Here is a 26,736-nt window from a genome sequence, read left to right as displayed (position 1 = left end):
TTTTTTTCTTTTTCAAGTTACTTTGGTTGCCATCTAGTGCCTTCTCATTGCTCATGAGGATTGAGAGAGACATTTCGAAATTCAATCTTCAAGAAAAAGAAATATAACTGGAAAAACTGGAAAAAGGAAGTGTTTGGGGTTTGAAGTGCTCCCATTGAGTGGTGATGGTTTGGAAAGGTGCCCTTGAATCATTATTTCAGTTGGGTTCTTGGGTCATCCAAAGGTTGTGATAGGTTGATAGGGGTGTATTTATGGACTTGTCGTTGTCAAATACATTCCATATTAACATATAAAATACCTACAACCATTTAACTAAAAATGTCTAATGACAAGTAGGGTCGAATTACGCATTTAAGGTGAGTTTCTATTTCCGAGCAAGAGATTTAAAAATATTAATTTTGAGATTTGTCACGAACTATGGAAATTAAATTACAATTATAAAACATTAAACATTCGAATTAGAAATTAAATGAGAATGAAACTTGTGGACATAATTTGCATTAAATTAAACAAACTTTAAAGAAAATTACATAAAGAAATAAATTATAATTCTCTAAATCTATCCAACTCTATCTCTAACTCCCCTCCTCATTTGCCTCCGAAGTGTGTCTTTTATAGCCAAAGGAAGATACCCACTTGTAGGATGTGATGATGGCCCAAATTGCTTCTTCATTTCCTTCACGCCATCTAGCTATACCTTACTCTGACCACTGCCCACTTCTGTATCAAGCCATTATGCATCAACCACCTTTTCACCTTTTCTTGTTGACTTTTCTTTCCCTTATTTTCTTTTCTTCTTTCTCTTTTCTTCTTTCTCTCTCCTCATTTCTCTTTTCTTTACGTGAATATCATTTCATTTTTGTTTTTCTTTTCTTCTTTCTCTCTCCTCATTTATTTTCCATTTTTTATTTATTTTCTTCTCATTCATGCATTAATACCTACAAAACACAAAACAAACATATAAGAATATTTAAATAATAAAAAGTCTAATTAAAAGATTATTTTGGTGCATAAAATAATAGGTTTTGTGTACTTATCAAACTACCCCCAAACAAGCTTTTGGTAGTCCTCTAGCAAAGAAAGGCAAAAATAGATAAGTTTACAAAAAATATTACTTTTATTAACAAAAAGATGTGCCACTTTCGCATGCTATTTTCGATTGCATTTACCATATGCAATAAGGCCTTAAACCACTAGGTTACCCCTAGTGGATGAGTTATAGCCTCGTGAGGGTTTCCAGTGAAGGTACCCACAAACTTTCAAAGAATTTTCCTGCATATTTACAAAATGAAAAGTTTCAGAGATGAAAATATCAAGTTCTTTATATACAACAAGCTACTAAGGTGTTATAACAACAAATATTTCAAGAAAGTTCACCCATAAACAACTTTAGAAGTAGAGAGTGTGTGTGTGCAAAGTCAACAAAAATCCATTTTCAAATCCAAGTGATAAAATTCCCAAGTCTTTAGAAAACTATGTTTTGACTTCAAATCTCACAGTAAATATCTCTCTAAAATAACATCTCTCGAGAATTTGGCTAACTGTATTTCTCAAATGTATGTGAGTAGGAACTCTGTTTCCAAAGTAAAATCAAGCTCACATACTAATTATTTGAAAGACCGATACATATAATAGAAGAGTCTCATGACAGGAATGTTGATCACTTTTGAGAGAATGTCGAGTCACCCACCATAACGCCTTCTTATTTACTATGCACTATCATACATTTTCTATAAACATTATTGAGCTCAATTTGTACAAAAATGTTTCTGAGAATGAGGGGTTTTCAAAATACTTGAAAGGGATAATTTACTCTTCTTTTTTTTTTTTTTTTTCATTTTCTTCTTTCTTCTTCTTTTTTTTTTTTTTTTTTTTTTTTTTTGAAGAGGATATGAATGACTTCTTGATCACTTTTTCTTTTACATACAGTCATCTCTAACATTTCTTAGAAAAAATAACAAGATTACAAGAGACAATAAAGGTATGATAGTACATAGTAAACTAGAAAACTTATGTTTCTCTTAACTCGATGTGATTTCATTCTCAATGATCTACCAAGATGAAGGATTATGAGACTAACAACAAATTTTTATCGCACTATCCAAGAAATTTGAGCCATCTTGTGACTCAGAGTTAGCATAAAACTCTCTAAAAAGATGAAAGGCACGAAAGCTCACATGGTTTTAAGTCTCTAGTAATAGATTTCTAGATTCTTGGGAGATTATTCACTTCTTTCTTTCAAGCTGCGACTTTGTGCAAAAATATTTCTATTTATAAATTCTCATGGTGCAATGTCTATCATTATATCACCTTAGTAACAAGCTCAATCTCAATCTAGAATAATGACATCTCTTAACTTTCACAAAGTAGAAAAAACATGATTTTTTTTTTTTTTTTTTGTGAAAAGATTTTCAAAAGAGGTACATGTTTTAATAAATCTGTCCTACCCCCAAACAAAATAAAACACTGTCCCTAGTGTTTGAAAAATAGAACACTGAAAAGTGGTGAATGAAATGGACAATGTACCACTGGAGAAAAAGAAAAATTGAAACGAATTACCTCAATTGATTTGGTGTTTCTGAAGTACAATACTACAATCCCTGCAGATAGTCATTGCAAAAGAGAGACCAAATGTTCTGAAATTATGATAGATTGTACCCCCAAACAAAATATAAGCATAGCTAAAGAAATAGAAATAAGGAATTGGGTTGCCTCCCAGAAGCGCTAAGTTTAATGTCTTCAGCCAACCGCAAGGGGGATAGTACCCCCAGAGAGATTAATCCGAATAGACAGGATCGATGAGGAGAATTTCCTCAATTTTATGAGACTCGAGCTCAAGGAAAGATTTTAAGCGATGAGCATTAACTTTAAACAATTCCCCAGTCGTGGGGTCTTATACCTCAATTGCACCATGACTTGTCACATGTTTGACAAAGTATGGGCCAAACCAACGTGACCGTAACTTCCTAGGAAACAATTAAAGACGGGAGTTATACAAAAGAACCTTTTGTCCGGGGAAGAAATCCTTTCGAAGAATGTGCTTGTCATGTTCCAACTTTGTTTTGGCTTTATACATTTTGGAACTCTCATAGGCATCATTTCGAATTTCCTTCAACTCATCAAGCTGGAGTTTCCTATGTTCACTGGCTTTATCAGAGTCGAAATTCATGGCCTTAATGGCCCAATAAGCACGGTGTTCCAACTCTATTGGCAAATGACAGGCTTTTCCAAAAACCAAACGGTATGGGGACATTCCTATAGGGGTCTTGTAAGCAGTTCGGTATGCCCACAAAGCATCCTGAAGCCGAAGGGTCCAGTTTTTCCGTGTAGGATTAACTGTTTTTTCCAGTATTTGTTTGATTTCCCTATTGGATACCTCAGCTTGACCATTGGTTTGTGGGTGATATGACAAGGCCACTTTGTGAGTGATACCATATTTGGACAATAAACTTCCAAAGACTTTATTGTAAAAATGTGAACCATTATCACTTATAATGGCTCGAGGTGTACCAAACCTAGATAAAATTAAGTTTTTGAAGAAACGCACCACAACTCGATGGTCGGCTGTCTTGGTGGCTAAGGCTTCTACCCATTTAGACACGTAATCAACAGCTAGAAGGATGTAAAGACATCCATATGAGGAAGGAAAGGGTCCCATGAAATCAATACCCCAAACATCAAAAATTTCAACAACTAGAACGGGTTGTTGGGGCCATTCATTACGCTTGGTAATCTTACCTAACAATTGGCATCTATGACAATCCAAACAGTAGGTGTGGGTATCCTTGAAAAGGGTAGGCCAATAAAATCCTGACTATAAGATTTTTGCAGCGGTTCTTTTAGAGCTAAAGTGGCCTCCACAGGCCTGATCATGACAGAAGGAAATGACAGACCCTTAGTCTATTTCAGGGACACACCTATGGATGATTTGATCTGGACAATATTTGAACAAGTAGGGGTCGTCCCAAAAATATTCCTTAACCTTAGCTAGGAATTTATCTCTCTCCTGTTTGGATCAAGTGGAAGGAATTTGACTTATCACAATATAATTGACAATATCAGCATACCATGGGGCATGAGTTATTGCAAATATTTGTTCATCTGGAAAAGCATATGAGATTGGAATGGATTCAGTAATGGACTCAACAACAAGACGGGATAAATGATCGGCCACCACATTATCGGAGCCTTTCTTATCACGAATCTCAAGGTCAAACTCTTGAAGAAGTAAGATCCAACGGATCAACCGAGGTTTGGCATCTGTTTTAGACAAAAGATGTCTTAATGCAGCATGATCGGTATAGATAATGACCTTGGAACCGATCAAATAGGAGCGAAATTTGTCAAAAGAAAACACGACGACTAACAACTCTTTCTCCGTGGTGAAGTAGTTGGTTTGGGCATCATTCAAGGTTTTGCTAGCATAATAGATGACATGTCGTGCTTTCTCAACCTTTTGACCTAAGACAGCTCCTACTGCATAATCCGACGCATCACACATGATTTCAAAAGGTAAGTTCCAATCTGGCGAACGGATGATGGGTGCAGTGGTGGGAGCTGACTTTAATTGTTCAAAAGCAGAGTGGCAGGCATCGGTAAACTCAAAGGGTATATCCTTCCCCAACAGATGGGTGAGAGGTCTTGCTATCTTGCTGAAATCTTTAATGAAACAACGGTAAAAACCAGCATGACCTAAGAAAGCTCTAATATCCCGAACAGTTTTGGGAATGGGTAAACTCGAGATAAGGTCAACTTTGGATTGATCTACCTTAATTCCTGCAGCGGAGATATTATGACCGAGAACAATTCCTTTTTTAACCATAAAATGACATTTTTCCCAGTTAAGAACCAAATTAGTGTCACGATAACGCTGAAGAACAAGAGTAAGATGGTGAAGACATTGCTCAAATGATAAACCAAATACAGAGAAGTCATCCATGAAGATTTCAAGAAACTTTTCAACCATGTCACTGAAAATACTCATCATACACCGCTGAAATGTAGTAGGTGCATTGCATAAACCAAAAGGCATGCGACGATAAGCAAATGTGCCAAATGGACAGGTGAAAGTGGTCTTATCTTAGTCATCAGCGTGGATAGGGATTTAATTATACCCAGAGTAACCATCTAAGAAGCAATAGAAGGATTGACCAGCTAATCTTTCTAACATTTGATCAATGAAAGGCAGAGGGAAATGATCCTTTCGAGTAACAGTATTGAGCTTTCAATAATCAATGCAAACTCGCCATCCAGTTTGGACACGAGTAGGAACCAATTCATTATGGCTATTGGATACGACGGTGATGCCTGATCTTTTAGGGACAACATGAATGGGGCTTACCCACTGACTATCAGAAATGGGATAGATGACACCGACATTAAGAAGTTTGATAATTTCAGCACGAACAACTTCCTTTAAATTAGGGTTAAGTCTCTTTTGGGGCTGCCTATAGGTTTTTGCATCATTATCTAAATGAATACGATGTTGAACCACTAAAGGACTAATGCCGCGAATATCATCAATGGACCACCCTATGGCTGCACGATTTTCTCTAAGAACCTTAAGAAGTTGGGTTTCCTGATGGGTAGTTAAGTCTGAAGCAATTACCACGGGAAAAGTGTCGGACTCACTTAGGTAAGAGTACTTTAAAGTCTCAGGTAGAGGCTTTAGTTCAACCTTGGGTGGCGTCTTCTTAGTTTCGAGAGCAGTGGTAGCGGGAACAGATAATGGTTCAAACCTAATCTTTGGTGGTTTAAAGATTGGAGTGGAATCGAGTAAAGCATTGACCTGGCCAATATAACTATCCGCATCAAACTCATCACAAAAATGTGCTAAACACTGTTGGAGTGAATCCTCAGGGTAAGAGTGCTCAAAGGTGTGAGCGGCTAATGATTCAATGAGACAAATTTCTTCAATGGAATCTGAGTCAGGGGGTTGCTTCATCAATTTAAATACATTGACTTCTAATTTCATGTTCCCAAAGGTTAAAGTCATACTACCGTTTCGACAATTGATCATAGCATTAGCAGTAGCTAAGAATGGTCGACCTAAGATGATAGGAATTTGCGTACCTTGGGTAGGTTGGGTATCTAGAACAATGAAATCAACCGGGTAATAGAAATCAGCTATTTTCACTATCACATCTTCAATTATACCCCTTGGAATTTTGACAGAACGATCAGCTAATTGGATCCTAACATCAGTTTTCTTTAAATTATTCAAGCCTAGCTCCAAATAAACTGAATATGGTAACAAATTCACACTAGCACCGAGATCCAACAAAGCATGGTCAGCAAACTTTTCTCCAATCCTACAAATGACAGTTGGACTCATGGGGTCTTTATGCTTAACCACGGCTTGATTTTGTAGGAAGGAAGAACAATTTTGGGCTATGAAAGCTTCTTTTGGGATGTTAGTTTTCCTTTTGACTAAATCTTTGATGAACTTTGCATAAGAAGGAACTTGTTTAATAGCAGTGAGAAATGAAATATTGATCTGAAGATTTTGAAAAATATCTAAGATCTCACTGTATTGTGACTCCTTCTTATTGTTGACTAGTCGAGAAGGAAATAGGGTGGGGGGAACATAAGATTGAAGATGGATTGGATCAGATTTGGAACCTTGGTCCTCTTTGGTGTTGGGTGGGTCTGATGCACTAGATTGGATGGTGCACTTGTAGCTTGGGTGGGTAGCTCAACTTGGTTATTGACTTTCTTCCCTGACCGAAGGGTTAAGATGGAGTTCACTTGATTATTTGATTGGTCAGTAGGAGGAGAAATTCCAATGTGATTCACTTCTTTGCCTTTTGGATTAATTTCAGGTTGGCTAGGCAAGGTACCCTTTTGTCTTTCAGACAATGCAGAAGTGAGTTGAGTCAACTGACTTTGGATAGATTGCTGAAATTGGAGTTGACTCTGAGTTAAGAGGTCAAAGTGACTCTCTAACTTTTGAATTCTTTGATCTGATTGCTTGTTAGATTGATCAAGATTAAGGGCAAGCATGTTCAGAGTGTCCTCATAATTGGTAGCATGGTGGTGCTGTGGGGCAGGAGCAACATAATTGCTCATTGGATCAATTGCAAGTTCTCTATTTTGGTTGAACTGATTGTTCCTAGGAAAATATCCTAGAGGGACAAGAGGACCTTGAGGTTGTGCTGGCTTACTGGGATTACCTTGGAAACCTGGAGGACCACCTAAGTTTTGTGGAGGAAAATTTTGTCGCCACGAAAAATTTGGATGGTTTCTTGTATCGGGATGATACGTCTGACTAAAGGAATTAGCCGTCGGTTTCCTATAGGTATTAAAGGCACAAACTTGTGCATCTGAAGGTTCAGATGTACAGTAAATCGGACAAGCCTCAGTGGGATGAGATGAACTTGAACAGACATTGCATTTTGAAGGTGTGGACATGAGAGCAAAGGCATCAAATTTTTTATTCAAATCTTTGACTCCTTCAGCTAAACTTTGCATCACTAATTTGAATTCAGGTTTGGGTTTGATCTCAAAAGGATTGGATGTTCTTTTGGCGGGATCATTCCTAGAGAATTCGTCATCACAAGGGTTCCAATTTCAACTTTGGGCATTCTCAGCAAGTTCTTCTAAGAAAGCATAAGCTTCTTCAGGAGTTTGGGACTTGAACTTTCCTTGGTCCATTGACTCAATCATGGTTTGGTTAGCAGGAGAAAGCCCTTTATAGAAAGAATGAACCAATTATTGTTTTTCAAAGCCATGATGTGGGCATTTGAGAAGTAAATCATGAAAACGCTCCCAAGTTTGATGGAATTATTCTTCATTTTTCCCTTTGAAAGTGCTTATGGCATCTCTCATTAATTCTGTTTTTTGCATTGGATAAAACTTGTTCATGAATTTTTTAACAAGTTCATCCCAGGATCTAATGGAGTTTGGAGGAAGAGAGTTAAACCACGAGGAAGCTTTATCATCTAAGGATAGGGGAAACAGACGCAATTTGACACCTTCATCATCTAAATGCTGATTTTTGAAAGTACTGCAAATGGTTAGGTACTTCCCTAAATGGACATAATGTTGTTCACTTTCAAATCCATGAAATTTAGGTAACATATTGATGATATGGGCTCTAATCTCAAATTGAGGTTCGACTGGAAGAAGAACAATACAATTAGGTGGATTGGCTGTGATAGGGGCAAAATAGTCATTCAAAGTTCTAGGAGCAGGTGGGACAACCAGTTGTGCTGGTGGAACAAGTGGTGGAACTGGTTGAACAAGTGGATCCATTGGAGAATAATTGGATTTGGAAGAAAATAAGAATGCTTTTTCCAAAGCAAAGATTGAAGGATTACTGGAACAACGGATTAATCATTTGTTAACTCTTAACCAGTTGGGCATATAAAACGGACACCAAAGAGCACACACACAATTTTTTTTTTTTTTTTTTTAAGGGAAAGCCATTGAGAATTAGATCCTAAAAATGGGCTAGACACTGGAGTGATAACACAAATCAAATAAATATTTTTGGCTTTTTAATCTTGAGCTTAAATTCAAAGATGATGATTTTTTTTTTTCTACAGTAATTAAAGTTCCTATGAAAAAGCTCCTACTCTCTTTTAGAACAATTAAAGGCTTACCAATTAAGGCCTGCCAACAAGACAACCAGGGAAGTTTCCAGGAAGTGTGGGGAGGACGAGGCCTACTTAATGACGGTACGCCTACACCCTTAGACAAAACTTTCCTTAGACATTGTCGAGTTGGAAGGTTCTAATTGGAGTGACCAAAAATTAATGCTGTCCAAGAGGATCCTATGAGCTATGTGAAAAACCTTATGGCCAATGTTTACTTGATTTTAAAATTAAATTAAATTTGGTTCGGGTTTGACAAATGCAAGGATTTAATGATTTGTGGGCCACGGAAAACGGGTGATGAAATCCCGACTGTATCTTGTTTGGGTTTTGCCCTTAAGTATCTTATGCAAATACTAATTAAAAGATATACAAATAAGACAATCAATAAAATAAAAATAAAAAGGGAGTGAGTGTGTGATTTTTTTTTAGAGATAAAGAAATACAAAAATAAAATAAAATAAAATAGAAGAAATTGTGAACCTAAGGTTATGTCTAAGTTATTCTATCCTAAAATTTGCATGCAAAAGTTAATCACCTAAAAAAACTAAGTTTTCTTAATCTAAATATATATATATATATATATGAAACGGCTAACGAAAGACGGCGCCATTTGATAGGGGTGTATTTATGGACTTGTCGTTGTCAAATATGCTCTATATCAACATATAAAATACCTACAACCATTTAACTAAAAATGTCTAATGGCAAGTAGGGTCGAACTACGCATTCAAGGTGAGTTTCTATTTCCGAACAAGAGATTTAAAAATATTAATTTTGAGATTTGTCACGAACTATGGAAATTAAATTACAATTATAAAACATTAAACATTCGAATTAGATTTTAAATGAGAATGAAACTTGTGGACATAATTTGCATTAAATTAAACAAACTTTAAAGAAAATTACATAAAGAAATAAATTATAATTCTCTAAATCTATCCAACTCTATCTCTAACTCCCCTCCTCATTTGCCTCCGAAGTGTGTCTTTTATAGCCAAAGGAAGACACCCACATGTAGGATGTGATGATAGCCCAAACTGCTTCTTCATTTCCTTCACGCCATCTAGCTATACCTTACTCTGACCACTGCCCACTGCCCACTTCTGTATCAAGCCATTATGCATCAACCACCTTTTCACCTTTTCTTGTTGACTTTTCTTTCCCTTATTTTCTTTTCTTCTTTTTCTTTTCTTATTTCTCTCTCCTCATTCTCTTTTCTTCACATGAACACCATTTCATTTTTCTTTTTCTTTTCTTCTTTCTCTCTTCTTCTTTCTCTCTCCTCATTTATTTTTCTTTTTTTGTTTATTTTCTTCTCATTCATGCATTAATACCTACAAAACACAAAACAAACATATAAGAATATTTAAATAATAAAAAGTCTAATTAAAAGCTTATTTTGGTGCATAAAATTAATAATAGGTTTTGTGTACTTATTATAGGTGCAATTTGGGGTCTCATGTAATTGCCACACAAAAATCATCATAAATTATGGTTTTCTTTTTTCAAAATTTTTTATGTTAGCCTTTGGCACATTTCGGGACCGAATCTGGTTCTGATATCAATTGTAATAGGTCGGATATTTGCCAATAACCCAAAAACTTTTGTTCGATAATGCTGCCTACTTGTTCATATATATATCCATTTTACTTCCTATTCGGATTCAATGCGAGACACCTCTTTAACAGTGTGTGTAGGGCTGAGTCGAAACTCCATCAATTGTAGGCTTGTCAATCAATCGAATTCGGATCACTTATCAGATTAAATATTCCAATCTATATCCTAATTATTTTAAATTAGGATCGGATTCAAATCAAAATCAAATCCATTAACATATCTAGTCATAAGGCTATGTGTAGTGAAGAGTTGTTAATATATAGAATTATGCATCATATCACTATGCAACTAGATGAATCTAATGATAAATAATTAATATATATAAATTAAATGGTAAATATATATAACATTTTTTAAACGAGAAATCTTAGATCTACTAATTCAACCGAATCAATGATCGGGAAGTGAGTCGACTCATCAGACCATATTGGTCTTCTCAAAAAAAAAAAAAAAAAAAAAAAAATCCTCATTTTAAGAAAAATATTTGTAAATTTCCACCTCTCATCCACTCAGGAAGATTTTTTTGGTGTTTTGTCTTTTAATATATGTTATTTTAAAAATAATTTTCTTCAACTGATCTCATTTCTCAATAAAGAGAATTGCGTGTGGTGGCAATCAATTTCATTTGCAGCTTTTGCAGATATTTTGATCAACACACGATGAACTTTTTCTAAACAGAGCATAAAGAATATCTCAGTGTGGTTCTCATTTACTGCAAGAATTGATAATGCTGTGTGTATGAATACAAAATGTCCCCACTATTGTGAGATCATGACTAAGGCCGTGCACATACATACATACATACATATATATATATATATATGAAACGATGCAAACCGAATTTTTTACATTATTAACTTAAAACTACTATTGTCATATTTAAATTTATATTCTCAAAATTAATAGTTGTTCGCGTGTTACGTCCTCACCTTAAATTATTGTTTATGCATGTCTCCTATTTACGAATAAATGAATTGAAATGGGGATCAATCGATTTAGCATCAAACACATAATTTTATGGCGAAAAATTCTCAACAATGATTGAAGAACAATTAGGAAAATTGATCTAAAAATTATTGAATTTTAGTTACTGTCTATAAAAATATTTATTCTGTCAGGCTATGTATCAAAAACAAACTCATTTTTCCAAAAATGAATCCTTTTGAATGTGGTCAATGCGAAAAATAATGTTTAACATCATAGTGCTTCCTTAATTTAATTAATTAATTTTTTCTTAATTTAATTAATCAGTAACATCATTACTTAATGAAATACCAAAAACAGAGGACTCAAATTAATACCTGGCAAGAAGGTGCATTTTCACATGGGGTTTCATTTGGAACATAGGCATGTCACATTGATAAAAAAAAGTCAACAATTTAGAATCACAGCCGTTCATCCAATAAAACTTAGCTGTCTAATTTTTATCTTCATAAAATTGCACGAAATTGACTTAGTTGCTACTGATATTGGAATAAATTAAGTGATTATTTAATTAATTGAATTTAATAATGTAATTCAGATATCATTAAAAATTAAATAAATTTCAGTTAAAAGGTACTCCAAAATTCAATCATTTTTAACTTACCATTACCACTTAAAATTTCAAAATTTATAATTCAACTTTTAAAATAATTTGTACTTAATTTTTGCTTTATCAAATAACACCTTCTCTCTATCCATCTAACCAGGGAGGTCATTGTGAAAACAGATAATCAAAACCTTAAAATATGGCACCACTTAATCATTTCTTGTCCTCTGTCCTATTTCATAACCTTAAACTATTTTTCAGTCAAGGTTAAATGGTTAAGTGAGGAATTGGTGCTGTAACAGTATGGTGTTAACATGTTTGAGAGATTACAACCATGGCTTATAAAATAACACCATATTATATGGTATTAAGCGGCTGTTATTGCTCATATGTGTGAACGATTACAGCCAACCGTTTTTTACAATACAATTCTATAATATACCGCATCTATAATTATAGTATAAGTGATTATAATTGTACCATACAATACAACACCTCGCATTCTGTACATAGCGATTAAAATCGGGGTTCCTAGATCCCTATCTATGAACTTGGACTGTCCAAGTCAAATACCTTCCGGTCAGACAAGATGATTATTGCCCCGTACCAAAACTGATCCAATTAGTGCTTTTCTTGAAAGACCTTTTTGGTAATGAACTATGTAGTTAAACAGTTGAGTGAGAGAATTGGTGCCCTAAGTCTATAACAGTATGGTGTTATGCTGTGTCAAACTTGTGCTTGTGAGACATTGCAATCGTCACTTATAGTACAATACCGTATTGTATCACACGGATAATTGTGATTATTTATATGTACAAGCGATCACAGTCAACCATCTCTTACAATACAACACCATGCTATACTGCATTAGACTACTGTAATTACTGATCATATGATATGAAGCGCTCATTAATATGAGATATTATAGTCGTTCCGTGTATACTACAACACCATGCTCTACATACAGATAGAAAACCCGGGAGTGGCTTATGAACTTGGACTGTCCAAATCAAATACCCTAGGGTCAGACAAGATGATTGTTGCCCCATACCAAAACTGGTCCAATTAGCACTCCTTTTGAAAGTCCAACCCGTCTCTCTCTCTCACACACACAATAGCAATAAGTACTGTTTGTATTTTAGAAATTACGGTGAAAGTTCCTAAAAGTGATGTGAAGATATATAGGAATCCAAAGATGGTGGGGTGTCTATTTTTTATGTCACCCCCAACAACTCATACAATGCACATATATAACACAATCTCTAAAGAATTACCAACTCACATTGCCATACCATAATCAAATCCTGAACTTCAGTGGTGATTCTTCACACGGCATTGACTTAGAGAGGAACCATGAAAGTGCAAGGAAGAAATTTTTAATACTACATGTTACATGTCAATAATAATATGAAAATTGTGTAACAAGCCTTTTTAGTTTTGTCTTTCTTCTATTTCAAATTTTTCTTTGATTCTGATGTCAGGTGGAGTAAATCAGAGATAAAAATAAGGAAGAACTTGACAAATTTAGTTGTTAATTGTGTTAAAAGTTATGTAAGGGTCACCTATTTGTGCTCTTTTTAACCATATAAGTCAATTAGGGGAACTAGTGTCAGATGTGTTGAGTGTGCGCAGTGGAATGGTTGTGAAATATAATATGGATAGATAATCTAGAGAGATGATAAATAGATTCAACTTGCTCTTTTATCCGATTTTTATTTATTTTAATTTTACCGAAATAAAATTAAAATTAAATCACAAAGCAAAAATAAAGTGCAAGTAAAGTAAATAGAGTTTGAGAGATGACACCAGAATTTTATCGAGGAAACTCCAATTAGTAGAATAGACCAATTGTAACAAGAAAAACCTCGTTGGACTCCACAGTCCTGAGATAAACGATCCACTATGTTTGAAGCAAAGTATACCGAACTTTGACTCAGTCTCACATCCTATTGTTCTACCAAAAACCAATTACTGACAATCCCTGACTTTGCGACTCCCCCATCCAACAGCTCTCGATCTCAGGCTTACTCTCGATCTCTGTAGAAGAATTGCAGGTAGATCAGACAACACTCTACAAATGCTCTGACCCCTTCAAAGTGTGATCGCTTCACCCCTTTTCTTCTAAATCTGAATTTGACGAAGAACGAATGAATTTTGCTTTTTCGGAATTTCTGAATCATCAATTATGCTTCAATTCCGATGAGATAGAGAACAACACTATTAAATCACTCTTGTGTTTATGTGTGTGCTCTTAAAAATAAAATCAGAAAAATCAAATTAATTTTCTGAATGACTAAACATATCTCTCAAAGATGACCTCTAATAGATCTGAATTTTGTATGCAAAAGCCGTGAATAAACCTATGTATATGACAAGGTTTATATAGAATTTAAAATGTCCTAGTCCCTCTGAAAATATAGAATATTTCATGCATAGAACTTGGAAGGAAGTTGGAATAAAAAAGGAAACAATTAGAACAGGAAACTAAAAGTTCTAATGCTGTCAGGACTCTTGTTACCGGTACCCAAATTTGCTACCGATTCAAGAAGCTTCGGTTACCGGTTCCCAAATTTGCTACCAATTCAAGAAGGTCAGAAGCCTTTCCGACGTACTTTGGCTATCGGTTCCTAATTGTGCAACCGGTTTAAGGTTGGCAGTGAACAAATCTTTTATGAACCAAAGTCTGCTACCGGTTCAAAGATTGTCCTATCGGTTCCCACTAGGCAGAATTAAATATTTTGATTTTCTTCAGCCTTATAAACTCTCTAAGTGTTCTCACTCACTCACATACTTTCCTAAAGCATTGTTCTCATCATCTTGGAGTGTAATAAACCATGAACACTTGAACTTCTTCAAATCCGTAGCCGATCTTTAACCTTAAAAATTCTGAACCGAACTTTTACAACTCGATCGGACTTGTTTTGACAACGAAATTAGCCAATAAACAATATATATATTTTTCACAATTTTTCCCAAAATATATATTTCACAACATGTCCACGGGCTTTGTATAGCATTAGACGCAACCCACCTTCACCTAACTCTTCCACAATTGTCTCCTTTTGCCTTTCCCATTTCTAAGCTATAACATGAATCAATGATAGTAATATATATATATATATATATATATATTGGTACGTACTTCTTCACTTTTGTGCATATTCACTAGAGTTAAAAATGAATCGAGTTAAATTGAGGTTGAGTTTGTTTCGGTTCGACTCATTCATTCGTGAGCTCAATTTAGGATTGGCTTAGGATCATAATGAGTTCGAAAAACTAAGTTTAGACTTGACTAGTTATTACACCAAACTTCTTCACTTTTTGAGTTCATATTTAAGATCCATTTAAATTGTTTATGAACTTATACGAAGATACACAAACCTATCTATGTTGATGATCTTTACATTCATTAAACTATATAAATTAAGCTATATTTATGAATGGTAGATTACAAGTTTACTCCTTTATCTACCACCTAGATTTCTTACATTCTGCAAATTATCATTTATGCTTACACTTACCATATTACTATTTATATGTTACTTGTTCATCACTCACCTACCCAAAACATTCTCATATATATAGGACCTTTATGTATTCTTCGTACAATACAATATATATTTATTCTCTCTCTTAATATTTCTAATATGATATCAGAGTCTTTCGATTCTTGTAAATAATCTATCAGTCTATCATAGTCACCGCCGGGGATGGCACCATAAGCCCATCCTCGGCAGCGATCAACATTTAAACTTATGCTTTCGTATCTCAACCTTCAATCTCAAGTTCATAATCAGCAAAAGCCTTTTTTAGCCACCCAATCAGCCTCCAAGACATATCATCGCAGTTTCACGGCAATAGCGCCATAATTCCACCTCGTCAATACTTTATCCTCAGAGACAGTTAACAAGGGTGCCACCAGTAGTGCGTCATTTGCCACGACAATTGTCATATCAGACACAGCCAATAGTAGTGCCACATCACCTGCCACAATAGCTGACATGTCAGACACAGTCAGCAGCGGTGCCAACAATAGTGCCACGTCAATTGTTAACCATGCCTCCATGATTCCACCTGCATCATGGGTGAAAACCCATCTCTATCAAATTTTCGCCAAGCTGCTTTCATGATCTTGCCTTCAATCTCAAGTTGGGTTCATACTCATCTTGAGTTTGAGGGGGGCTATTAGATTACAAGTCTACCCTTTTACCTACCATCTAGGTTTCTTAACTACTACGAATTATCATATATGATTACACTTACCATGTTATTATCTATATGTTCCTTATTCATCACTCACCTACCCCAAAGCATTCTCCTATATATATAGAACATTTATGTAATCTTCATTAATACAATGCAATATAATATTACTTTTTATTTATTTCTAACATGGTATCAGAGTCTTTCGATCTTTGGTAAATAATCTACCAGTTTATCGTAGTCACCGCCACTCCATCATAGCAGGTTATGTAGTGAAATTGTTAATGTCTTTGATGAAGGACAGGGAGAGATGGCAATGATGGACGAGGAATCTGATTTTTTTATTATTATTATTATTATTTTTTATACTTCGTTATCGTCGTTCATGCCATGCAATCGAGCTAGAGAGAACTGGAGATGGAAATTGAATGAATTGAAATTGAAGAGTCTTAAATTATAAAAAGGTGGAAAATATGGAATAAAAAATATAGGAATCAAATATTCTATTGTATATGAACTCTTTTGTAATTTCAATTTAAGCATATAAGAAAGTGGAGCGTCTAAAGAATATTGGTGGAGTGCCGATATCAATTGCTAAAGGAAAATGATATAAATGCCAATAAACACTTAAAGATGAGAGAGAGAGTCAGTTTTTTTTTTTTTTAATAATTTTTTATTTTGTGTGAGCAACAATTCTATTAGCCGGTCGAGAAGCAAAAACCACATAAAAATATTGTTTACACACAAAATTCTTTAAATCCTCATAGATGAGAATAGGAGATGCTTGTTTATTCTTCAATGTTAAGGGTGCACACAGTTCAATTTGGTACAGTTCTTAGCTATATCGTAACTGAACTGAAACCGTGAAAGACCAGTTTCATTCCAAACCACGATTCCTCTTTTATTTTTTTTTTGTTCTTTTTTCTTTTCAGCTTTCAATAACTCACTACCACCAACATATATTTTGCTTATCAAATCAAATACTCCGTACAAACTTATATGACAAATGGACAATAATGAACCTCCTAAAAAAAATTCCAGCCCCGTCCCTGAGTAGCCTTATTTTTGTGTGTGGTCTATAAAAAACATATTGTTGTATACTTGTGCCTAATTTTATCCTTGTAACATATGTTATATTTTGTTTATTAATATTATAATGTATATATATTTAATTTTATCCACTAGCCCCCCTACCCCCCAAAAAAACAAAGAAAAAAAAAGACGGAGCTGGAGATTTGGGCCGGACCTGTATTAGTAATACCTTCAGTTTGCTTCAAACTAGCTTCAAAATCCAATCGCTTTCCAAAAAGATACCTAAAATATGGATGATAAATATCCTATTCAACTATGTCTTAAATCAATGAAGGAGCTATATAGATGTAGTTTTAAATTTTGAAAATTTATGGCCACCAAGACCTGTAACGTGGTGGAATATTCGTGAAAGTTCGGGTCACTTTCCAAGTGCATTATGTAATTTATGTGGGAGTTATTAATTAGCTAGGACCAAAAAAAAAAATTATTGAAGGATTATTGGGGATCATTTGGTGAACATTTAAGTTAGAAATTTAACACTTGCTTGGAAAAAAAAAGAAGCGAGAGTGAACATTGAATGTAGAAATTTTGAAGTTTTCTTCTGAAAAATCCGTTATTATAATTCTCTTAGAAGTAATTTTTTGAATTCGTGAAAATCGTTTTCAAAATATTGAATCAAAAAGGCCTTTAACCGTTCTCTCTCTCGCACAAACCCTTTACAATTACCATATAAGTATGAGATGAATGTTTTATATTCTAAAATATTTATCAACAATACTTGACATCCCATAAAAAATACCATGTAACATCATAACCTTAATAAAAAATAAAAAAATAAAAAAGAAAATAAAAATTGAAGATTTTTATTTCATTCAATGTTCTAAAGGTTTATTTTCAATGTTAGAATCACACTTAAGGACGCAAAAGGACATTGAGTGAGATCAAATCAGAAACCTTTAGAATTAAGTTGAACATATATATATTAGGTTCTAGCTGTTTACAACAAATATATATATATATATATATATATATATATATATATATATATTACTGTTAATTAATCACTTGACTTTTGTCTTTGTAATAAACTGTCTTTGCAACATGTCTTCACATGGATGGCAGTTTTGTGTGCTGACATAATATGCGTGATGTTATACATATTGTTTATATAATTATTGTTTGAGCTCATATGCCTCGTAGTGTTGTCCCATTTTCTCGTATCACACACAATAAGAAGCACATAAAAATCACCGAACTAGTCGTTCTATATATAATGTATAATAAGAGAGAGTGGGGGAGGGAGATTACATTATGAAATATATATACATATACATATATATGCGTGTGTTTATATATATATGTGTATAAATAGAGAGAGATCAACAAAAATAACTAAGATGCGCATATGCTAAGAACATGATCTGGATAGACTTTTTAAATAGAATAAATTTAATGAGTGGTCCTTGCCTTGATTAGTGCATTATATACTTGAATTTTTATTTTTATTTTTTATTAACACGTATACTAGAAATATACATGGAAGTCATTTCTCATCCAAATCCATAAACAAAATGAGACAAGTCCTTTTAATAACATAATTAAGTTAAACAAAGTAAAAAAATTAACATCAATTTGGACAATAATGTAAAATAAACTTGGATTAGAAACTGAAAGGACAAAGCTGGCCTTTTCAAGGATGGATTAATTAATTGTTCCTCCATTGAACCCCTTCTAATTATTTTTTTAAGACTAAAAATAAAGAAAAATAATTGAGTTAATAAGAATTTAAAACACCAAGATTTTTAGCCAAGTGATATATCCTCTCTATTCAAATCACAATGTGGGGGTTCAAGTCTCCTCATAATGTTGTCCGTGGGAGTTCTTTGTTAGCGTCAAAAAAAAATAAATAATAATAATAATAATAATAATAATAATAATGGGGGGGTGGGGGGTGTTGTGTTTTTTTTTTTTTACTCTAATTATTTATTTTTGTTACTTTTTTTTTTTTTGGAAAAAGAAGCTTATTCTAGTGTATGAATGTTTAAATTGATTAGTGTAAGGGTTATCCATTCAATCATTGGATTATTAAAAAATTTAGACATTCAAAAACATCAAATATATCCCTTATGCTATTTTTGGGGCACCAAATTGGGGCCATGAAATTAATATCGGAAAAAATTTATCCTAGCCACCAGTTCAGTGCACCCAAACATAACATAATTAAAGTTAAAATTGTTCAATTATCTAATCTATTGATCAATTTATATATAAATGTTGGTCCAACAAATTAAAGTAGGTGCACGATATTTGTCTCATGTGTTCGGGAAAAGTTCTAAATTCTTCCTTTCTTTTGTTTGGTTGCCGATATGAGAAAATAAAGAATGGGTTCAAACTTGAAAGAATTAATATTCTTCAAAAATAGTTAATTGAAGGTGCTAACAGCCATGTATCGACAACCAATTAAAGGTGGAACTTGTATTAAACATTAGTAAAACCATACAAAAATAATAAAGAAAAAAAAAAAAAAAAAAAAAAAAAAAAGGAGGTACATAATCACACCAACATATTAATTTATTTTGAATAATTATGCTACACACATAACCAAAATTGCAACAATAAAACATTTTAAAGACGAAGTTGATTCTATAAATTGAGTCAGTTTTATTTAACGAATGAGATAGCAGAATAATTGTATTACAAACACAGTTGTGTCAAAGTCAAGTATCATGCATAATAATAAAGGCATTACCTTTCAAATAAATAAATAAAGAATAGTAGTAAAGCCATGCATAATTGTAATATTATTATCATATTATTGCTTTGGTTTATGTGATCATTAGTACCAACTCTTGATATTTAAACAAAAAATTGAATAAAATTAACACAAATATTTTATATCAATTTACCTATTATAAGTGATTGTTTTAGATCATATAATAATTTTTCAGTGTATCAAAAGATTGGACTTCAAACTTCTTATCATTTTCGTTATTTTGAAGGTGCACTCGGGCCAAAACGATACTGGCAGCCGCCTCTAACAAATAATAATAAAACCATTATATATTTAAATTGTGAAAAAAAAAATTATCTAATAATAATAATAATAATAATAATAATAGTAAAGCCATGCATAATAGTAGTATTATTATCATACTATTGCTTTGGTCCATGTGCCTGTGTGGGCCGCATTCCTTATTAGGGTGTTGTCCATATTTCTAGTTTAAGGGAGTTTGGTTGGACGCGCACGTCATGGTGTGTATACACTTTGCTTGTTCCTGCGATCTTACTTGGTATTATTATAAAATATATTGTTTGTCAATTTTTTATGATCATATGCTCTCAACGGTGGACTTCAAAATCCATAATAATATATATATATATATATAGTATTAAAAGTGTGATGGATCAAGAGATATGTTGGAGTACTAGAAAAAATTATCTTACTTGATCGTTATTTTCTCCCCACTATTTAGCCTTTATTTATTTATAGAGGTTTGAAATCGGCTTGTGTACATTAAAAAATATATATTACTAACTTAATAACATGTGAATCAACAATTGTTTAGCTTAGTATATCTTGTCTACCCCCAAAATGTAAGGTAAGAATTCGAAAAAAAAAAAAAAAAAAAAAAAAAAAGAAAAACAAACAAACTTTGTCAGACTCCAACTCTCACAAATTTTGTAACCAAATCAATTTCTTCTAATTTTACTATAATAATAAATTTTTTTTTTTTTTTTTTTGCCTAAATTAATGGCCAAATTCCATAAAATCCCCATTTACTTTTAATTTTTGGTACAAAACCCCTCTACAAAATTCATTGACATATAACTACCTTAACTATCCAATTTATTACGAAGTGATCTTATAATGATGAAAATGTCTTTTAATATAAATTTAAGAAATTTTTTTATTTGATCTGATTTTTCCTTTTTAAATTAAAAAGAGAGAACTTTAAGAAAATTTTGAAAATTACACCATTAAAGTTATATTATAATGACGAAAAATGTCCCTTAATATAAATTTAATAATAGTTATAATTTATATTAGATTCTTGTAATCTGTCGCAAAATATGATATTTATATTTTATGCTTCATTTGCAAATGAATAATTTTGAAAATTTTCTTGCAAATATTCCAAGATTCTTATATTGCGCGTGGGGGGGTTGGGAGGAGTTGTGAATTTGAATTTCATTATTATCTATGAAAAACAATATTTAAAAAATCAACAGATTTAATGAAAACATCTTTAATACCATTTGAATTTAATGAAAAATTCAAAAGGTGCAAGTTATTTAAATTTTCAATATTCTCCACAAAGAAATATATACAAAATATCAACACATTTAATTGAAAACACTTTTAATACACTTTGAATTTAATGAAAGTAAAAACTTTATCACTTTATTTTTTTATTTAAAAATATAAATAAAAAATTGTTGGATAAAAAATAATAGAGATTCAAAAGGTGCAAGCTATTTAAATTCTCAATATTCTCCATTAAAAAAATATAAAAAAATAATACATTTAATGGAAACACTTTGAATTTAATGTAAGAAAAAAATTTATTACTCTGATAGAGTTCTGAAAGTATTTGACATATAACACTATAGAGGTAGAATTGCACCTATTGTAAAAATTGAAAAATTTGGTAATTCAAGGACCAAGAAAATATCTGGAGCATGATTTGATAAAAGTCATTCCCTACGCCTTTGGAAATCTAATGTATGATCAGATTTTGTATATTGTTAACTATAAAATAACATATGCTAGGCAGATATCACATATATTGATCCTGGTTTGGATCCATGGTAAGCGATAAAGCAATTTATAAGGTATCTGTAAATAGTTAAGAACCATGTCCTTATAGGAGTGGTGAAAACTGACTTTGCTGGTTGTCAAGACAGTATACAAATCCACTTCAAGTATTTTTTTACTATTATGATAAGTGATAGAAGCAGAATTTATTTACATGTTATAAGGCCACGTTTCATGCATTATAAAATATCAGGTTTGTACTTCAGGTCAATAATTCCGTCACAGTCTTGTATTTAAGAAATAACAATAGTTCATGGTAATCTAAAATATGACCGTTAATACCTTCTTGTGACATAGAGGATTTAGAACCGGCCAGCTAGTGTCTGATTGAGCACATTGATGTTGATCCATGACTAAGGGTTTGCCGCTTATGCTGTACAGTATGCATGCATGTTTTCTCCTTGACATCATGTTTTTACTTAGTTAGTGGGTGGTTGTATTTGGCTCAGGTAAAGACATTTTAATTTTGTGATCACAGTTATTATCCTCATTATTAAATTTTTCGATATTGGTGCACATGTGTATGAAAAATTTGTGGCTTAAGTGTCCAGTTTTGAGACACGGTGTGTCCTTATTGTGACACAGTAGGATCGATGCATGACATGAATATTGTGTTGAATATATGCATATGTGGTATATATGTGACGTTGTAGTTGAGTTTGTTAGTATCAGTAACCATTAATGTCTTATATTGATCATTGATGATATAATGACGCTCCAAATTGATGGAAGAGATGTTTCTTATATATATGGATTAACTTCTTGAGTACACTCAATGATCATTTTGACCTTGAAGTGATCATAATATTAATTATCATTACACACTAAGGGGGAGAATGTAAGCAAAAATAATAGTCTAATAATAATTAATTAATATTTAGTTATCCATATGGATATTTGAATGAATAGTCACTTATATATATTTAAGAGTTCTGATGCTTTGTTTTAGTGTATTAATAGTTTATTTACAGAGAGATGCATCTGTTGATGGAACCAATGTCTCTCTCTTAACTAATAAGGAACGGTCTCAACCCTCTATAAATATATTGTAAAAGGGTGTGAAATCCATCGTTCATTATTGTAGTAAAGGTAGAGGGTTGGAGAACGTTTTCGCTCTAGTGTTATTTTCAAACATAATTTCTATATCGGGTATGTCTTCTTCTTATCAAATTTATGCATTGAAACGTTTCTATTTAAGTTAGAATTTTATTACACTTATTACTTAAAGATTTAATAACAAAAGTCATAAATCTTTCCAATTTATTTGATTTGAAAACAGTAGTCTTGAGATGGGAAAAGAAATAATGTAAAATCACCAAAAACATGAATTTACAAATATTAGTATTCAAAAAATAATTAATTATCTTTCTCATAAATCCAACTTGTGGGAATACTGGTTATTGTTGGTATAATTTCAAATACATTAATGTAATACTGAGTATGATACAATATTAATCCCGTTAAAAATCGAGTATAATTAATGGAGGTTATATATATATACACACACACACACACAAAAGACGATCTTCAATTACTCTAATTGTGCAAAGAAAACTACTCACGAATTTAATTTTAAATCGTAGGATAAAATCGCACTAGCTGTTACGCAAATCACCAATAGAGATGGGTGTAGCGGTTAGATTAAATTTTATGGATAGAAACACATTCACGATTGGTGCTTCCTGCACACATATATTATTTGTGTGTGTGTGTGTGTGTGTGTCCCCGTTGAAGTAGTGAGTTTGTATTTCGTCTGCATGTGACATTCTTCAAAGCTAGACAGGGCATGAGACCACACACTAGGCGGCTTCCGTCCTTGTTCTTAATTTGGCCTTTGTTGCTATTGAAAAACCCAATACTATTATTTGATTAATCAATAATGACAGGGAATAATTAGTTAATGTTACACAAACATATATATATATATTAATCCACCTAAAATTAATTTAAAAACTACTCTCTCTCTCTCTTGTGTGTTTTTTATTATATACACATGCATGTTTGTTTATACACAAATGGATGGGACATCCCAACAATATGATAACAAAATTAATTTATGAGTACGAGCACAAACTATTGGTCACATCATGGCCATATGGTTAAACCCTAATCGATGGGCATTTCTTCAACTCAAAACATGTTTGTCTGAAGTGAGATTCCAACCATACCTTAAGTATAAATTGTATACAAATGGAACTTTTATATATATATATATATACACATATATACAAATACAAATGTAGTACATTGCATAAGCAACTAGCTGTACAATCATAATTTCTAAATGAAATGACAGAAGTGCACTATATATAATCTATAAAAAGTTTGTTAATTATAAGTTAAACAATGATAGAAAATCTTAAGATATATCCAAATATTCTAGCTTCGATAGATGACTTTTGAGATGTGATTGAATTTGTACTTAATTATATATATGTATAACTAACCATATATATATATTTAATTAAGTGGTTATGGGATTGTTTGCCACGTGGTCCTTATTTGATGAAGTCATAGTCCTTCCATTCTTTACGCAATGTCATCTAATAAAATCGAAAAGGTGGCGTTTTAGGTATCGTGATGGTCAACCATCCACTGTTTGTAGTGTGTGTATATAATGTGTTTTTAAGTTATGGTGACAAAAAAATTGAAATAACTAATGACAATTTTTGTAATTTTGATTTTTTAGACTTTAATGGGAACAAATTAAACGTGGGACAATTATGGGTGTATGTCTGTCACATGCATTTTTAAGAGGGACATTTATGTCCATAGAAAGCAATTGTTGCAATCCACCCATAATGATTAGTGTTTTAATTAGTGAGATTTTATATTTTCAATTGTTTTTTTGGTAGATGTGCGCATGCATGGATTTCAACCGTCCAATTCGAATCAATTCGATTTGTGCAGATTGATGTAGTTTTGAATATGAAAGAGTTTGGTTGCAGATTGAATTTTAATGAAGTGGGTGTTCAGTTTAACATATTAAGAGTAAAAAATTTTAATCTAATCCGGGCATATAAATTTTCTTTCACATTCGGAAAAAAAAAAAAAAAAAAAGCAATGGGTGTCACTTTCGTTAGTTACCTACCAGAGTGGTTTATTCAGATTTTGGTATCAAAGTTGGTGTAACTAAACTTTATTAACAGTCTTTAGACATGTTTTATTAGCTATACATCAATTATTACAAGCCTTTGATAGCTATATAGTATTGTTAGTAGCTAGGGAATAACGTAGAGTGCACTCAATTGGGCCATTGTAAATTTATTTTGACCTAGATCTGGATAGGGTTTGGCTCCTCATGTATCTAAAAGTTGACTTGGATATCATATCATGATATATATATTTTTAGTGACAACATTGATTTGAAATGTGTGATTGCACATGATTGATTGATAATAGGCAAGTAAAATTCCCAAACTCTCTAAAGTTTTCTTTTTACGGCATTATTGTTTTTATTTATTGACAAAAAAACTCACATTCATTTAAGAGGTAGAAGATATATCCTATATCATGACCTTTGGTTTTTTTTATGGAATCAAAAGTTTCGCCCGATCATTTTTTTGAGAGGTAGTAGAATTTTTTTTTTTTTCAAATGAAAAAGCAAATACGCACGCCCTTTTTTCTCATGTCTGGAATTGAACCTCTTTCCTCCTTTTTAAGGATAGAGAAGTTATACCGCTAGGCCGAAGGAACAAGGTTCCCACCCAAGAACGCATGGGTGGCCCAAGACATCGATTAGAAGAAAATGGCTACTTTTGTTTACATTAATGCTTGGTCTTTGGTTATGTGGGCCCTTTTTGCTCTCCTTTTGTTGGGCTCTTAATGTTGTATTTATCGAGCTTGGTCCTTTTTTATTTTGGGCTTATATCGGGGTATGAATTGTGAAAGGCGGAAGTGGAGTGAAAATTTATCTTAATAAAAAATTTGAAGGGAAGTGATTAATTAGTGAACAGATCTATTTAATTTGCTTGTTTAATTGATTTTTAGATTTCCTTTCGATTTTACAATAACACAGAAGCAAATAAATAAATAAATAAATGAAAGAGAAAAGTAATGAGACTCACTATATTTTTTTTTAGGTCAAAAGCATTATCAAAACTGCCCAAGGTGAAACAATAATATACTGAGAAAGAGTAGAATGACTTCCACTAATTTTCACAAGTTGAAAATTCTAAAGTGGGTTTTTATGCAAATGGCTACAACTCAGGGTTTTTTTTTTTTTTTTTTTTTTTTTTAAGTTCTTCAATTTGCCCTAAAAGAAATTGTGTTGTAAATTTACTAAAGTTCCTTTTTTTATATATAAAGAATAATTTACTAAGGTTCGTTGCTAATCCTTTCTATAACATTTAATTTCCAAAAAAAAAAAAAGAACTCTCTGCATACTATAAATTGTTTATGAGAGACCAAAATGTTTTTTTTTTATTATTATTTTAATTACCAGAATGTTTGGTATTGGCCGGCATATCAGCTGTAAGTGCATTTTATTGTGAGATTGATAACATTAAAAATTAAAAACTCACTTTCTCAATGATATTTTGAAGATTTTAATGTTATAATGTAAATGTTTGTAAATAATCTAATATTAATCAAAAATGAAAAGAGCTTGTTTTATTTTTTTTAATTTTTTTTAATTTATTGGAAAGAAATGCTCTCACTAACCCGATTTGTTCTCGAGAAAATTTGAACCCTCAAACTTTCTACTTTAAAAGATGAAGAAGTATCACTAAACTATAACCTTGTTTATTTTATTTATTTATGTTGTAAAGACATATATGTTAAAATTTCTTTTTGAATTAAATAACTTTGTTAACTTTTAAGGTGCAATTTGCATTTTGAGAAAAAACTTTTAATGTATAATGTAATGTGTGTGTGTGTGCATATATATATTTATATATTGTCATCATGAATGGATGGATTTGGAGAAATGATAGATGGCC

At 32.4% G+C, this 26,736-nt stretch overlaps 1 pseudogene; it reads left to right on the top strand.

The window, feature by feature from the left end:
• The first annotated feature begins 7,723 nt into the window (after positions 1–7,723).
• On the top strand, positions 7,724–7,820 carry LOC132283539 (small nucleolar RNA R71; annotated as a pseudogene).
• The last annotated feature ends 18,916 nt before the right edge of the window (positions 7,821–26,736 follow it).

The sequence above is a fragment of the Cornus florida genome, unplaced genomic scaffold (genome assembly GCF_030987335.1).
Source record: "Cornus florida cultivar Cherokee Brave unplaced genomic scaffold, ASM3098733v1 CherokeeBrave_3.0.0_Hap2_Chr01, whole genome shotgun sequence".
Lineage (NCBI taxonomy): Eukaryota > Viridiplantae > Streptophyta > Magnoliopsida > Cornales > Cornaceae > Cornus > Cornus florida.
Note: the sequence above shows the minus strand (reverse complement) of the source record. Positions and strands in the feature narration are given on the sequence as shown.